The sequence below is a fragment of the Vicia villosa genome, unplaced genomic scaffold (genome assembly GCF_029867415.1).
Source record: "Vicia villosa cultivar HV-30 ecotype Madison, WI unplaced genomic scaffold, Vvil1.0 ctg.000146F_1_1, whole genome shotgun sequence".
Taxonomy (NCBI): Eukaryota; Viridiplantae; Streptophyta; class Magnoliopsida; order Fabales; family Fabaceae; genus Vicia; species Vicia villosa.
The window spans coordinates 393,344-407,375 of record NW_026705038.1 but is presented as its reverse complement, the minus strand read 5'-3'; positions in this window follow the sequence as shown (position 1 = coordinate 407,375).

The window sequence follows — 14,032 nt, the reverse complement described above, 5'->3', positions numbered from 1 at the left end:
ACAGGTTCTTCATCTACTTTAATTCACAAGGTAATTTCCAAACTTCATCATGAATTTTCTCTCAAACAAATTGGGAAACCAATTTTTTTTTGGGGTTTGAGGTGAGATATCAAGCTAATGGCTCACTTATCCTCATTCAAACCAAGTGCATCAGAGATCTACTTAACATAGTTAACATGGATGAAGCCAGTGGTGTGGAAGCACCTATGTTCAGCCATTCAAGCCCAGTAATTTTGGCACTGATATCATGGAAGATCCTTTGTTATACAGATCCACTATAGGTGCCTTACAATATATCACTCTCATCGGGCCTGATATAGCCTACTGTGTGAATAAGGCTTTCCAATTTATGGCTAATCCTTTGGATAGTCATTGGAGCATGGTAAAATGCATCCTCAGGTATCTCAGTGGAACTGCCACCCTTGGCCTCATGCTATAACCTGCAAACCTGAATCAAGATCTCTCCATTAGAGCCTATAGTGACTCTAATTGGGCCAATGACCCTGATGACAAGAGGTCAACATCTAGCTCCTGCATATTTGTTGGGCCCAATCTCATTTCATGGGGCTCTAAGAAACAATCACTTGTGGCTAGGTCTAATGCAGAAGCCAGAGCATTGACACACACTACATCTGAGTTACTCTGGTTGCAGTCCTTGTTTACAGAATTAAATGTCAAATGCTTATCTCCTACTCTATTGTGTGATAACTTAAGTGTTGTGATGTTGAGTCACAATCCTGTTCTCCATGCTCGTATAAAACACATTGAGCTTGATATACATTTTGTTAGGGAAAGGGTAGCTACCAACAAACTTAAAATACAACATGTTCCAGCCTCTGCTCAGCTGGACGATATCATGACCAAGCCTTTGCCAAGTGCTGCCTTTAAAGATCTTCGAAGCAAGCTAAAAATCGTGCCATTGTCACCTCCTTGATCTTGAGGGGGAGTATTAGTGTATGTGTCATACCCCAAATTTGTCCTACCCTTAATTATCTGGTTTACATCCATGTTTCATATAGGTCATTCAATTCATGCATTCATATCATGGTTACTATCTAAAGACTGGCAAGAAAGAGCTTTTATGGCGAAGAACTCCTGATTAAATATGAGGATCTGAGGTCTGGTCTCGTGGCACTATCCTTCTGAGGGCATTCATGAATCAGTGGTTTTCTCACCTTCAAGGCAAGGCATTGGTTGGGAAGTACAAGCTTATTGTTCATCTGATTATCCTAAATTATGGTTTCTTTGACCAAAGTCAACTAGTTGACTTTCTGGTCAACATATAATCAGGAAGAGATTTCACGAACGAGAAGCTTTCATATTGACTATGTGGATATGTTTATTTGACTGGATCTGACCGGAGAAAATTTAACCGGGAATTTCATCAATAATCATAGAAAACTAGAAAAGTTGACTTTTTGGTCAAAATGAGAAGAATTATTCAAATATTGACTTTTGGTGGAAAATCGGTCAAAGAAAGTCAAAGAAATGAGGAAAATCAAGAAATAATCAAAACTGCCAAATTTGGAAATTTAATTGAAATGGGAACTTACCAAAAGAGGAAAGTTCTATACTTAAAGAATTTTTGAGTGAACTTTCAATTGGCTGGGCAGCTGACTTCAGGTTCAATTATCGTGTTGAAAACGACAGAATTTTAAGACAAGCTCAACATGAAAAATGTTCACACCATGGCATACAAAAACTTTGTAGTTGGAGGTTTCTCAATTGGAGGCTTAGATCAAGAGTTATTAATGTTTGAAGTGGAGGATTTTCATCTGAATCATTTCTGGTCATACGTGACACAGTTTATCAAACAGGTGGCGCGCCAAATCTAAAGCCAATTCTAGAGAAATTCAAGAACTCTGAAAATGCAAACGTGGTGTGTATCTACGCTTTGTCATGCCCTCTACACAATGGGACGAGAATTGAATCCATTGGGTAAGTATTGATTCACTTACGAAGCTCCAAAGTCACCTCCTCGCAGAGTCAAAAGTGTGCATCCAGCCAGGCCAAAATTCCAGGTCACGCATGAGCCTTCCAACAAACACCTGGCGTGCCGTTTTCAAAGTCATTTTTAGAGGCCCACGGATGTCCATTGAGATCAATATTGGTGTGGAATTGTTCTTTGCCATGCCCTCTTTGCATTGAGTCATGGATCACGATAATTGAACATGTAATGAGCGAGATATAAGGATCCAAAGTCATGCATCGACCAAGGCACGTATTGGTTAAGGCTAGACAGGTCACGCATGCATGGTAATGCAGTATTGACATGGCATGTTCAGGACCATTTTTAAGGTACCTCCAAGTCATGATTCAAGAGGCCATCAACATAAAACTTATTCCATCAAATACACTTTTTACATTGATCCAAAGATCACCCTATTTGATGACTTAATGTTAAAGATACATGCATGCAAAGTGAGTCACATGAAGAGTTTGGCAAAGGAATGCACGCAGGATCCTCACCAACATCTCTTGCCTTACATAACCATGCACAGGACTGATACGTAGAAAGCAAAGGAGACCATACTATAATTGTTCATACTTGTTCACTAAGTGTGGAGGAGAAATTATACACTACACTCATCCTCACCATAAACCATATACACTCACTACATAAATAGAAATCTCTTCACAAATTCAAGGGCACACACTCTTTTTCCAGTTTTCACTCTCATTCATTCTCACCACACTCTCATTCTCTTCTTCTCTCCCATGGCTCTTCTCTCCACCCTCAACAAGTTTGTTACAATCTGTAACTAACTTCCAACCACCTCCACCGCCATAACAACTTCTCCCGGCCACCACCACAAACTTCAACCACCACCTTCAACCACCTTTAACAATCTTCACCACCACCAGTGAAGCAACCTTATTCATCTTCGTCATCTCGTCAAGTCTCAAGTTCTGAACAACATCATCATCATCATTGCTTGTGTGATTCAAGATCGAAAGCTTCACTATCACGTCTCTTTCTTCCGCAAGATTCCAAGAGTGGAGGATTGAGTTCGGGGCTACTACTACATCTCAAAGTTTTCTTCGCCTCTAGGATCCAAGCTTCGAACAAGTAAGCTTCTCAATATCTCTAGCATACGTAGATTAGCTGATGAAGCATATAGTAACATGCTTAATGTGGTTCTGTGCGTGAGATTTTGATTTCCATGGTTGAATCTTGTTTGCGTGTTATTATGCGTATTTACTTGCCTAAAATCACTCGTTTGAATTCAATGTTTGATCATGAATGCGTTGCCAAGACTTAAACTGGATTTTAATGAGGTTGATGAACTTAGGGTTTTTAGATTGGCCTCGGATCATACATTAGAGATAGCTTTAAGAAAATCTAAGGCCAGATCTGAAGTCAGGGCAAAAATATGAGTGGACCGGTAGTGTTTTGTTTTCAAAGAATGGTTCGCCGTCGCCGGCGGCGCGCACGGCTGAGGAAGATGACCGGAGGTGGAGCTCCGGCATCTAGGTTTGTTTTATCCAGATTCCGTGTGTACACGTGGCTCATTTCTATTGGTTTGTTTTTCCCTTTATTTGGAATTTTGGCCTTACTATGATCATTGGCTGATGTGGTGTTCGCTTGCGATTGGTTCGGAAGTTGCATTTTGTCTTTAGTGACTTAAGTAATAGCTGACCAATTGATATGTGTGTGTTTACATGTCACGTTAATAAAGAATATAGGATATAAGAATAACATGCTGACATTAAACAAAATGAGTAATAATAAAAGAAAAGAGTGACTCGAAAATGGACTGGGCCTGGTGCATCGCTTTTCACACACCCCTATTCTGGGCCCAAGCACCCATTAATACAGAATCCAGTTCAAATCATTTTTACTAATACACCCCTGCTTGCTCTAATTTTCTTGTATTTCAATTTTGTTTCACTACTAACTTTTAATTCATAAACCATTTTTAATTCAAATAAAAAATAAATAAAAATAGATTTTAAGTAGGATTTTGTGTGTACATAATTGTAGTATTTTTTGCATATTTTTAGATTTTATTTTGCTATTTCTAATAAATCCTTTCTTCATATATGTTCATCCTCCTTCATGTTTCGATAGATTTTGCAAAGCAATTTCGTTTAGCACCTTAGGATTAGAATTTAATCACCAATTTTTGTATAGTTACTGTAGACTAATCCATGATGTTGTGTACAAAAAATGATTTCCTAATTCTTTGTTTTGATTGGTATTTGGTTAGTGTTGTTTGACTCGATTAACACGCGGTTCTAATAGATGTTCGTGACGTTTGTGCTCTCAAATTGAAATGCGTTCATGCAATAATGTTGGTTCCCTTTTGTACATATAACTAGGGATGTTTAGAGGTCCTAAGACCTGGAATTGGAATTTTTGAATCATGTTTTCATACTTTGCTCGATTTTTCTTTCTCACATGTGAATACTTTGTTTTTGGTTGACGATCGCACCGTAACTTGTACAAATGACCCGTAATTTTGTGTGAAACTCCTTGGCATGATTCTGTGATTGTTTAGGCATCTAGTAAAGGCTATTTGCTACTGACTTGTAGACATGGCAATAAAACCCAGACCCACGGGTACCCACCCGAACCCGCCCCGAAGTTGACGGGGAAAACCCGCTTTGACTGGGTTTGGGTTTGGGTTTGGGTTTTCCCCAATTAGAAAGCATGGGGATGGGTCGGGTAATGGGGACACTAGTACCCACCCCGAACCCGCCCCATTTATTTCAATATATACATTATTATTTATATTTCATAATTTATATTATTAAATATGTGGCTAATGTTTTAATAATTTGATTTGTATTTATTATTTTAAATGTTTGAAATATATGTATGAAATTTTTTGAGATTGTTTTATTTTGTTATTTATAATGTAATTTGATTTTTGAAAAAGTAAATATTTTTATTAAAAAAATTGATTTTACGAAATACATGGTGGCGGGGCGGGGATACCCGAACCCAACCCGAACTCGTTAAGGACGGATTTGGATTTTAATGCTCCATCCCCGTTTGGGTTTGGGGCGGGTAACGGGGATTGATTGGGGATTCGGGTTTGAGTTTGGGGGAGGTAAAAACCATCCCCGACCCGCCCCGTTGCCACGCCTACTGACTTGTACCATTTGATTGCATGTTTCTAACTTCTTTCATGATTCGAAACCGTTTAGCTAGTATTAACCTAGTGTTGTCTAGTTTTGGTTAGAGTTTTGTATTGCTTCATGCTAATTGACTAATGTAGATTAACATAGGATATTAGAATTAAATGAATGAGTTTGCTACTGACTTCAAGCCTAGTTCATGTGTTCACTTGTTTTTGTTTTGATTAATTGATGTTCGTCCGCTAATTGGTAAGTAACGGCGCATGCGATACTTTGGTAACTTCTTGTGGATATTTTTGTATGATACCGTGATGCTTTTGTATTTGATTTGGGACATTCAATCCCTTGTTTTGCTACTGAATTGGGGCTTCTTTCTCTTGTTTCCATGCTTAGCCTCTCATTTCTTGCTTTGATGTTGCTTACTCCTTACTATTGCTTGCCATGTTCCCTTAGACTCTTCCTTCTTTGTTAAGAGGAATTGAGATAGGATAGTTATCCTCGACCTTAGGGCCATTTGTAGATTAGAATAACATAGGTTAGAATGTTAGATCTAGTTCCCTATTGCATTCTTTTTCCTTTCAACTCTTTAAAACATTAATAAAAGGAAGATGCGAATCACATTAAGCAAGTGATAGAGAAATGAGTGGGATCCATTCCCTAATCTATTTCTTAATCACTTAGTGGCATAGAAACGAGTGGGATTCATTCCCTAATCTGTTTCTCGGTCACTACTTAATGGGAGAGAAACGAGTGGGATTCATTCCCTAATCTGTTTCTCAAACATTAATTAATGGGAGAGAAATGAGTGAGATTCATTCTCTAATCTGTTTCTCAAACATTACATAATGGGATGGAAGCGAGTGGGGTTCATTCCCTAATCTGCTTCTCGATCATTGTACATTTCATGTGATTCGAATCGTAAAGTAAATTCCCTTAAAAAATACACAATCAAAAACACTTTAACACACATAACAACGGTTCAGACTAAAGCAAAGTAGAGAAGGTGGTGAGTGGCCCGGTATTGGGAACTGTTCATCACTTATCTACCCTAAAAGACACAAACCAATCATTTCTTTTTCTTTTGCCTCGTTGGCACCTAAGGGCAATGTCATTTCCGTTCGTACGCATCGTAGGTCTTCCCTTATGCAAGAACGTGAACGTTGACTCCGCCCAATTAAAAAACACAAAAACAAACAGAAAATCTTTAGCCGAGCTACGGTAACTCTGATTCCTGAAAAGGATACGTAGGCAGCGGGGTAGGGCCCGTGCGAGTACAATTCTTTATTTTCCCTACATTTTGCATTCATTTCGCATGTAGACATAGACATAGATATACACCCATTAGATAGAAACAGACATAGGTGGATACCATCGAGTACGATGGGCGTGAGGGGTGCTAATACCTTCCCCTCGCGTAACCGACTCCCGCACCTAGATTCTCTGGTCACAAAACCCTGTTTCTTCCTTTGTTAGGTTTTCTGATATTCCTTTCCCTTATGGGATAAATATATTGGTGGCGACTCTGTTCATTTTTCGCGAGCGTGCGACAGCTGGCGACTCTGCTGGGGATGTTGCTAGACCTGTTGCTGGTCCATCCTTAGTGAGTCGATCCTAGCCTATCCGTTTGTTTGTTTATTTACTGGGTGTGCTATGTTTTGTCTATACGTGCCTTTATTTATGTTATGTATTTATTTTATGTTTCGCATGTCCTGTCTACTTTTCTGTTTGCATATCATGTTTATTTTCCGCATGCATCTGGACTATATTATGGGTCCCCGTGGGGGCCACATATTTTCACTGTTTGCAGGTTGGGTGGGATGTTCTATGAGGTAAAAGGCCCAATACCCAGGCCAGAGTGACACATAGGATACTTAGGATAGAGTGGATAGTCATGACGCCAACAGAATGTCAGGTTCTGTTGATTGCGATCATGAGACCCACGACCAGTCGAGGTTCAAATGAAATACCGTTGTTGGCATGTATTTGCGACAATGATGGTGTTTCAGGAGAACTGATAATGCTGGAAGCCATTGACCTACCTTGACCTAGACTACACCTGTGAGTGGGGTGGGATATACATGACAGGTACCGTTGGTGACCGTTCTGTTTTGTTGGTGACTTGTGTCCTTATGGTTTCATTGTGCCTATGCCGGACTTTTGATCCTGCAACATCTGATCTCATCCAGAGGCCATACACACTTCTCCTATGTGGGGAAACCTCCATCGCATCATTTACATCATGGCATGTTTACCTTTCAAAAAAAAAACAACAAAAAAGAAAAGAAAAGAAAAGATATGTAAAAAAGGAAAAGAAAAGAAAAAGAAAGAAAAAGTATTATTATTTCTCATGTGCATGCCATTTTTTTTCAGGGTATCCAAGGTTATTATCTTCTTCACTTGAAATGGCTAACAACGTGACAGTTACCAAAGAGGTTACAAGGCGTACCTTCACCTGCAGTTTCTTCCGTGAGGATATAACGCCTCTGATTCGTTTGAGCACTTCAGTTACTGGGCATAACTTGGATGAGTTCAGGAAGACATATGGCCATATCTTACACATGTTAACTTCTCGGGTTGATGAATGGGCTCTATACACACTTCTTCAGTTCTACGATCCTGAGTTACGATGTTTCACCTTTCTTGATTACCAACTGGCACCAACCCTTGAAGAATATGCTGACATCCTCAAGATTAAGGTTCAACACAGGATCCCTTTTGTATGTGTACCTGAGAAACCGAAAATGGACCGAATTGCTGGTGCTCTTTATTTGAGCATGAAAGATGTTACAGATAACTGGAAGCCTAATGGTGGAACCCACGGATTCTATGTTAAATTTCTGATGAGGAAAGCTGATGCCCTTGTTATTGGAAAAAAATGGAAAGAATTCAATGCTCTCTTAGCTGTTATGATCTATGGTTTGGTGTTGTTCCCAAATATCCCGAATTTCGTCGACCTCACCGCCATTTGCCTCTTTATGGATCAAAACCCCGTGCCTACTCTCTTGGCGGATACTTATTATGCTGTTCATTCCAGGTATGGGACAAAGGGAGCAGTTGGAGGCTGTTTACCGTTGTTATACGAGTGGTTCACTTCACACTTGCCTAAAAGTGGACCGTTTGTCACAACAAGGGACTCACAGAAATGGCCTCAAAGGATCATGGGGCTTACGGAGAATGACATCGTTTGGTATCACCTTGGGAAAGGGATAGAGGAAGTTATTACTAGATGTGGTAGTTTTGACAATGTTCCCCTCATAGGAACGAAGGGAGTTATCAATTACAATCCGAGGCTAGCGCTGCGCCAGTTGGGTTTTGCGCTAAAGGACAAGCCGTTAGACAAGGAAATATTTGAATCCGTTTGCTTTAAGAAAGGGGCTGATCCAGAAGGTCTAGAAAAAGTGAGGAGCGCCTGGAATAGTATTCATACAGATAACCGAACTTCCTTAGGAGGGAAGAATGCCGTTGCTAAACAAGCCTACACTGATTGGGTGAAAGATAGAGTCAAGGAGCGCCTGTTGCCTTTCCCGAAGGTTAAACCATTGTATGAACAACCACCTGAAGTTTTAACTGCCACCGTGCCAGCTGAAGACTATACCCAAGTACATGTGGAAAACATCTGGTTGCGTGAGAAGGGGCAAGATGCTAAGATAGAGTACTTCTTGGTGAATCAGAAAAGGGCTGAATTAGCACATGAGGTTAAAATGTTGAAAGGAGGATCTTCGAGAGTTCAAAAGAGGACTAGAACTGAAAGGGGTGAAAAAGCTACCACTATCATTGTCGAGGATAACGAGAAGATCATAAAAAAGGCCATAAAAGAGGCAGAAGAGAAGCTCAAGCAAGAGTACAGAGAAGACTTGAAGGCCTACAAGCTCCAGTTAGAAAAAGAGACTAAATATCAGCTGAGGACTATGAAAAAGAAACTGGAAGATGAGACTACTCAGAGAATAGCAGTCGAGACACAGCTGAAAGGAAGTCACCTCCGCTCCGCTCGACTAACAGAAGAGAATGTCAAGCTCAGAGATCAAATGGCAAGTATGGAGAATGCACCTGAGAAAGATTATCTCCCAGAATGTAAAGGATGTGACGAACTTAGGGAGTGCTGCAAGAAGTTGGATGGGCATTTGTTTCGCAAAGATGAGGTGATTCAAAGCCTTCTTAAAGGAAGAGATCGAGAAGCAACCAAGAAACTGTTTGATGAAACTAAGAAGTGGAGCGACGAACACTTCAGACAAGGAGGACCTCTGTTTTATATTCAGATGGATTGATGTTTGAGTCTGTATGTCTCGACCACCACCAGACTTGTTGGATGGGGTCTTTTATTTCCCTTGTTGAACTATCTTGTTGATGTATGGCTTGCCCAAGTTTAAATTTCTGTTATGAATGAAAAAGAACTAGTTTCTCTTGATACTTATCTTTTGTCACGTTGTTAGCTATTCTGGATCAATATTAAATCTTGGATACTCTGAAAATGGCACATCACGTCATACGCACACATGCACTCATGCATTCACATTATCACATTGCATTTTCAGGTTATTGTACAAGAAACTAATTGGGGTCCCTTTCAGCAATAGATTTCTGCTTCAACGACAAAGCTGACTTCCTTTCATCCTTACCGCACCAGGAACAACGAGAAGAGGATCATGGACCAATTTGAACAGAATCAAGCCGCCCTTCGTAGGGATATGGATGTTATGGGGGAAAGAATGACCCAACTTATGGAGACTCTCCATGTCGTTGTCCAAGGACAAGAAGAGCTCAGAAAGAGCGTTGCTGGATTGATCAAGGATACTCCTACCAACTCTGCTGATGGGGGAGTAAAGACCAAGGAGATTCCTGTTGAGGGGATACCAAAGGTAGTGGACGACCACCATGAGGTTATTGATCTTGAACATGATCTAACTGCAAAGTTGACCGAAACTGCTAAGATGTACCAAGCTCTCGAAGAACGCCTTAAGGCCGTTGAGGTTGCTAAAACTTCGAGTTTCGACACTGCTGCTTTGAGCTTGGTACCTGGAATTGTTATTCCACCGAAGTTCAAGGTGCCATATTTTGATAAGTACAAGGGAATTACCTGCCCAGAAACTCACATTCGTTCTTACTGTCGTAAGATGGCCGCTCACGCCGAGAACGAACCTCTGCTTATGCATTTCTTCCAGGACAGTCTCACAGGAGCCCCGTTGGAGTGGTATATGAAACTTGAGAGGGCCAATGTCAGTACTTGGGGAGGACTTGTTGATGCCTTCTTGAAACAATACCACTACAATACTGCTATGGCTCCTAGCCGTGCCCAACTGCAAAATATGTCACAAAAGTCTGAAGAATCTTTCAAAGAATATGCCCAGAGGTGGCGTGAACTTGCTGCTCGAGTTCAACCTCCTCTTCTTGACCGAGAATTGATTGATCTGTTTATGGGTACTCTGAAAGGGTCGTACCTTCAGCACATGGTTAGTAATACTTCTCTGTCCTTCTCGGATGTGGTCATCATTGGTGAACGGGTTGAGAACTGTGTAAAAGCTGGTACCATTCAGGGTGTTACTAGTCCTAGCAACTCAAGTGGTAATGGTAAGAAGCCGTATTCTGGGTTTGTGAAGAAGAAAGAAGGTGAAACCAGTACTGCTTCAGTTGACCAAGGTCGAACTCCAGTATACTCTGCTGTTCCACCTCCTTACTACCCGATGCCATATGCTGTTCCCAATCCGTATGCCCCTCAGGCATACGCTGCTGCATTTCCACAACCATGGATGGCACCCCAACAGCCTTTCGTACCACAACAACAAGTTGCTGCTCCTCAGAACCGTCAACAGAATCCTAGGCCTCAAGGTCAAAGAGCTCCACAAAGGCAGAGGTACCCTGATAGGCGTATAGATCCGATTCCGATGCCGTATGCCCAGCTCCTTCCCCAATTACTTGCTGGTCAGTTGGTGCAACTCCGTGAAATGGGCCCTCCGCCTAGTCCTCTTCCTCCAGGATATGATGCTAATGCTCGTTGTGAATTCCATTCAGGCGCTCCAGGCCATACGATTGAAAAGTGTAAAGCGTTAAAATACAAAGTCCAGGATCTTCTCGATGACAAGCTCATCTCGTTCACTCCTACTGGTCCTAATGTGCAGAATAATCCTATGCCTCCCCATGCAGGTACGACCAATGCTGTTGAATTGTGTGACGAACAAATCCTGGTAACTGATGTGAATGAAGTCAAAATGCCGCTTGCAATGGTCAGAGAACATCTTGTGCAACAAAGGATTCTGTGTGAACTACATGACTTCTGTTTGCAGTGTTCTTCTAATCCAGAGGAATGTGCCGGTTTGAGGAATGAGATCCAAAAGCTGATGAATGAAGGTGTCATTAGAGTAGAAAAAATTATTCCTGATGACGAAGTGGCTATTCTAGAGATCCCTTATTCTCCTGCTGATACGACTAAAGCCCAAAGTACTCCTTTGATCATCCATACTCCGAGTACTCCCTTGGTCATTCAGGCTCCGAGTACTCCCTTGGTCATTCAGGCTCCGAGAACTCCGTTGGTTATTCAGGTTCCAGATGCCCCTCTGACCTCTTCAACCTCATCTCTCGTTCCCTCTCCTGTGAGTAATTCCAAGGCTGTTCCTTGGAGTTATAATGCTGTGTATATTCGAGGAAAGAAATATGATTGTCCTCCAGTGGGTAATTCGAGCATCACTAATATTACTAGCACTAGTGGCATTACCCGTAGTGGTCGGATCTTTGCTGCCCCTCCTCCACTTCCTAAAGAAACCAACAAGGATGCTAGCGCACAAACAAAGGGGAAGCAAGCTGCTGTTGATCCTCCTGAGACCCGTAATGCACAAGACGCCGAGCAACTTCTGAGAATCATTAAGAAAAGTGACTACAAGGTGATTGATCAACTTGACCAAACTCAAGCTAAAATCTCCATCTTGTCCCTTTTGGTGCACTCAGAAGCTCACCGTGATGCTCTTATGAAAGTCCTGGCTTCTGCTCACGTAACTCAAGACATTACTGTGCCTCAGTTCGAAGGGGTTGTGACCAACATTGCTGCTGGTAATTGTTTGGGTTTTTGTGATGATGAACTTCCGCCTGAGGGTAGAGCCCACAACAAAGCATTACATATCTCCATAAAATGTTTGGATGCTGTGTTGTCTCGGGTTTTGATTGATACAGGCTCTTCTCTTAACGTGATGCCAAAAACTACTTTGTTCAAGCTGAGTATGGATGGGGTTATGATGAGGCCTTGTACCATGAGTGTCAAAGCGTTTGATGGTTCTAGAAGGTCCGTAGAAGGGGAAATTGATATGCCTGTCTTGATTGGCCCTCACATGTTCTATATTGCCTTCTATGTTATGGATATACGTCCTTCATACACTTGCCTCTTGGGTCGTCCTTGGATCCATGCTGCTGGGGCTGTGACATCTACCCTCCATCAGTGTTTGAAATTTGTTGTGAATGACAAGATTGTTGTGATCACTGGTGAAGAGGATTTGATAGTCAATAATCTGGCATCATACCGTTATGTTGAAGTGGAGGGAGAGATACAAGAGACACCTTTTCAAGCCTTAGAGATTGTGTCGGTCGATAAACTCCCCGTGGTTGAGAATAAGAAGGAACTCGGAGCACCCCTCTCGTCTTTAAATGATGCTAAGGCCTTCTTAGAAGCTGGTGCTCCCCATAGTGCCTGGGGCAAGCTGATTGATGTTCATGAGAAGCGAGACAAGTATGGCCTTGGGTATCAACCATCCTCTTCTACTCAGCTCAGCATAATTCCTGGAAAGAAGGTGATTCCCCCCATTTCTCAAGTGTTTGTCAGTGCAAGCACCAGTTCTGGAAGTCAAGTTCTCGCCGTGGATGATGATGATGAAGAAGATCTCTCCAAATTCATTTGCCATGCTGCGCCTGGACAGGAACTCAACAATTGGACTATCTTGGACATCCCTAGAGTCACTTTCATGGAGATGTAATTTTCTTGTTTCGATAAGTCATATGCTTCGCCCTAAGCATTTTGACCACTTGTATAAAGAAGGGCCCCCCATGTTGTTTCAGTTTGTTTAATATTGAATGAAAATCATATCTTCGCATGCAATTACTGTTCCATTTCTTTCATTTTTTGTTTTTTACTTTAAAAACTTTTTCAAAAATGGCAAAGCTTTCCTTTTTTTCCTTTTTATGTGTTGCATTCTAAGGCATAAATCATCCATCGTGCAGATCTGGCTCGAATTCCATCAAAAATGATAATGTTACAGTTCCACGTCCTGATATCCTTGAGAATCCAATTGACCAAGCTGATGAGGATAGTGGGGAAGATTGTGAAGTCCCTGAGGAATTGGCAAGACTTTTGAGACAAGAAGAGAAATCTATTCAGCCACATCAAGAAGCCATAGAAATCATTAACCTCGGTACAGAAGAAGCAAAGAGAGAAGTCAAGATAGGTGCCGCTTTGCAAAGTGATGTAAAGAGAAGGTTGGTTGAGTTGCTTCGAGAGTATGTTGATATCTTTGCCTGGTCATATGAAGACATGCCTGGTTTAGACACGGATATAGTTATGCACAGGCTACCTCTCAAACCAGAATGTCCGCCTGTAAAGCAGAAACCACGAAGAACTCGACCTGATATGGCTTTGAAAATCAAGGAAGAAGTTGAAAAACAGTTGAAGGATGGTTTCTTATCTGTGTGTGAGTATCCTCCTTGGATTGCAAACATAGTACCTGTTCCTAAGAAGGACGGAAAGGTACGCATGTGTGTTGACTACCGAGATTTGAATAGGGCAAGTCCGAAGGATGATTTCCCTCTGCCTCATATTGATGTGCTAGTCGACAACACTGCTCAGTACTCGGTGTTCTCCTTCATGGATGGTTTTTCTGGCTATAATCAAATAAAGATGGCTCCTGAAGATATGACCAAGACTACTTTTACCACTCCGTGGGGTACGTATTGTTATAAGGTGATGCCTTTTGGT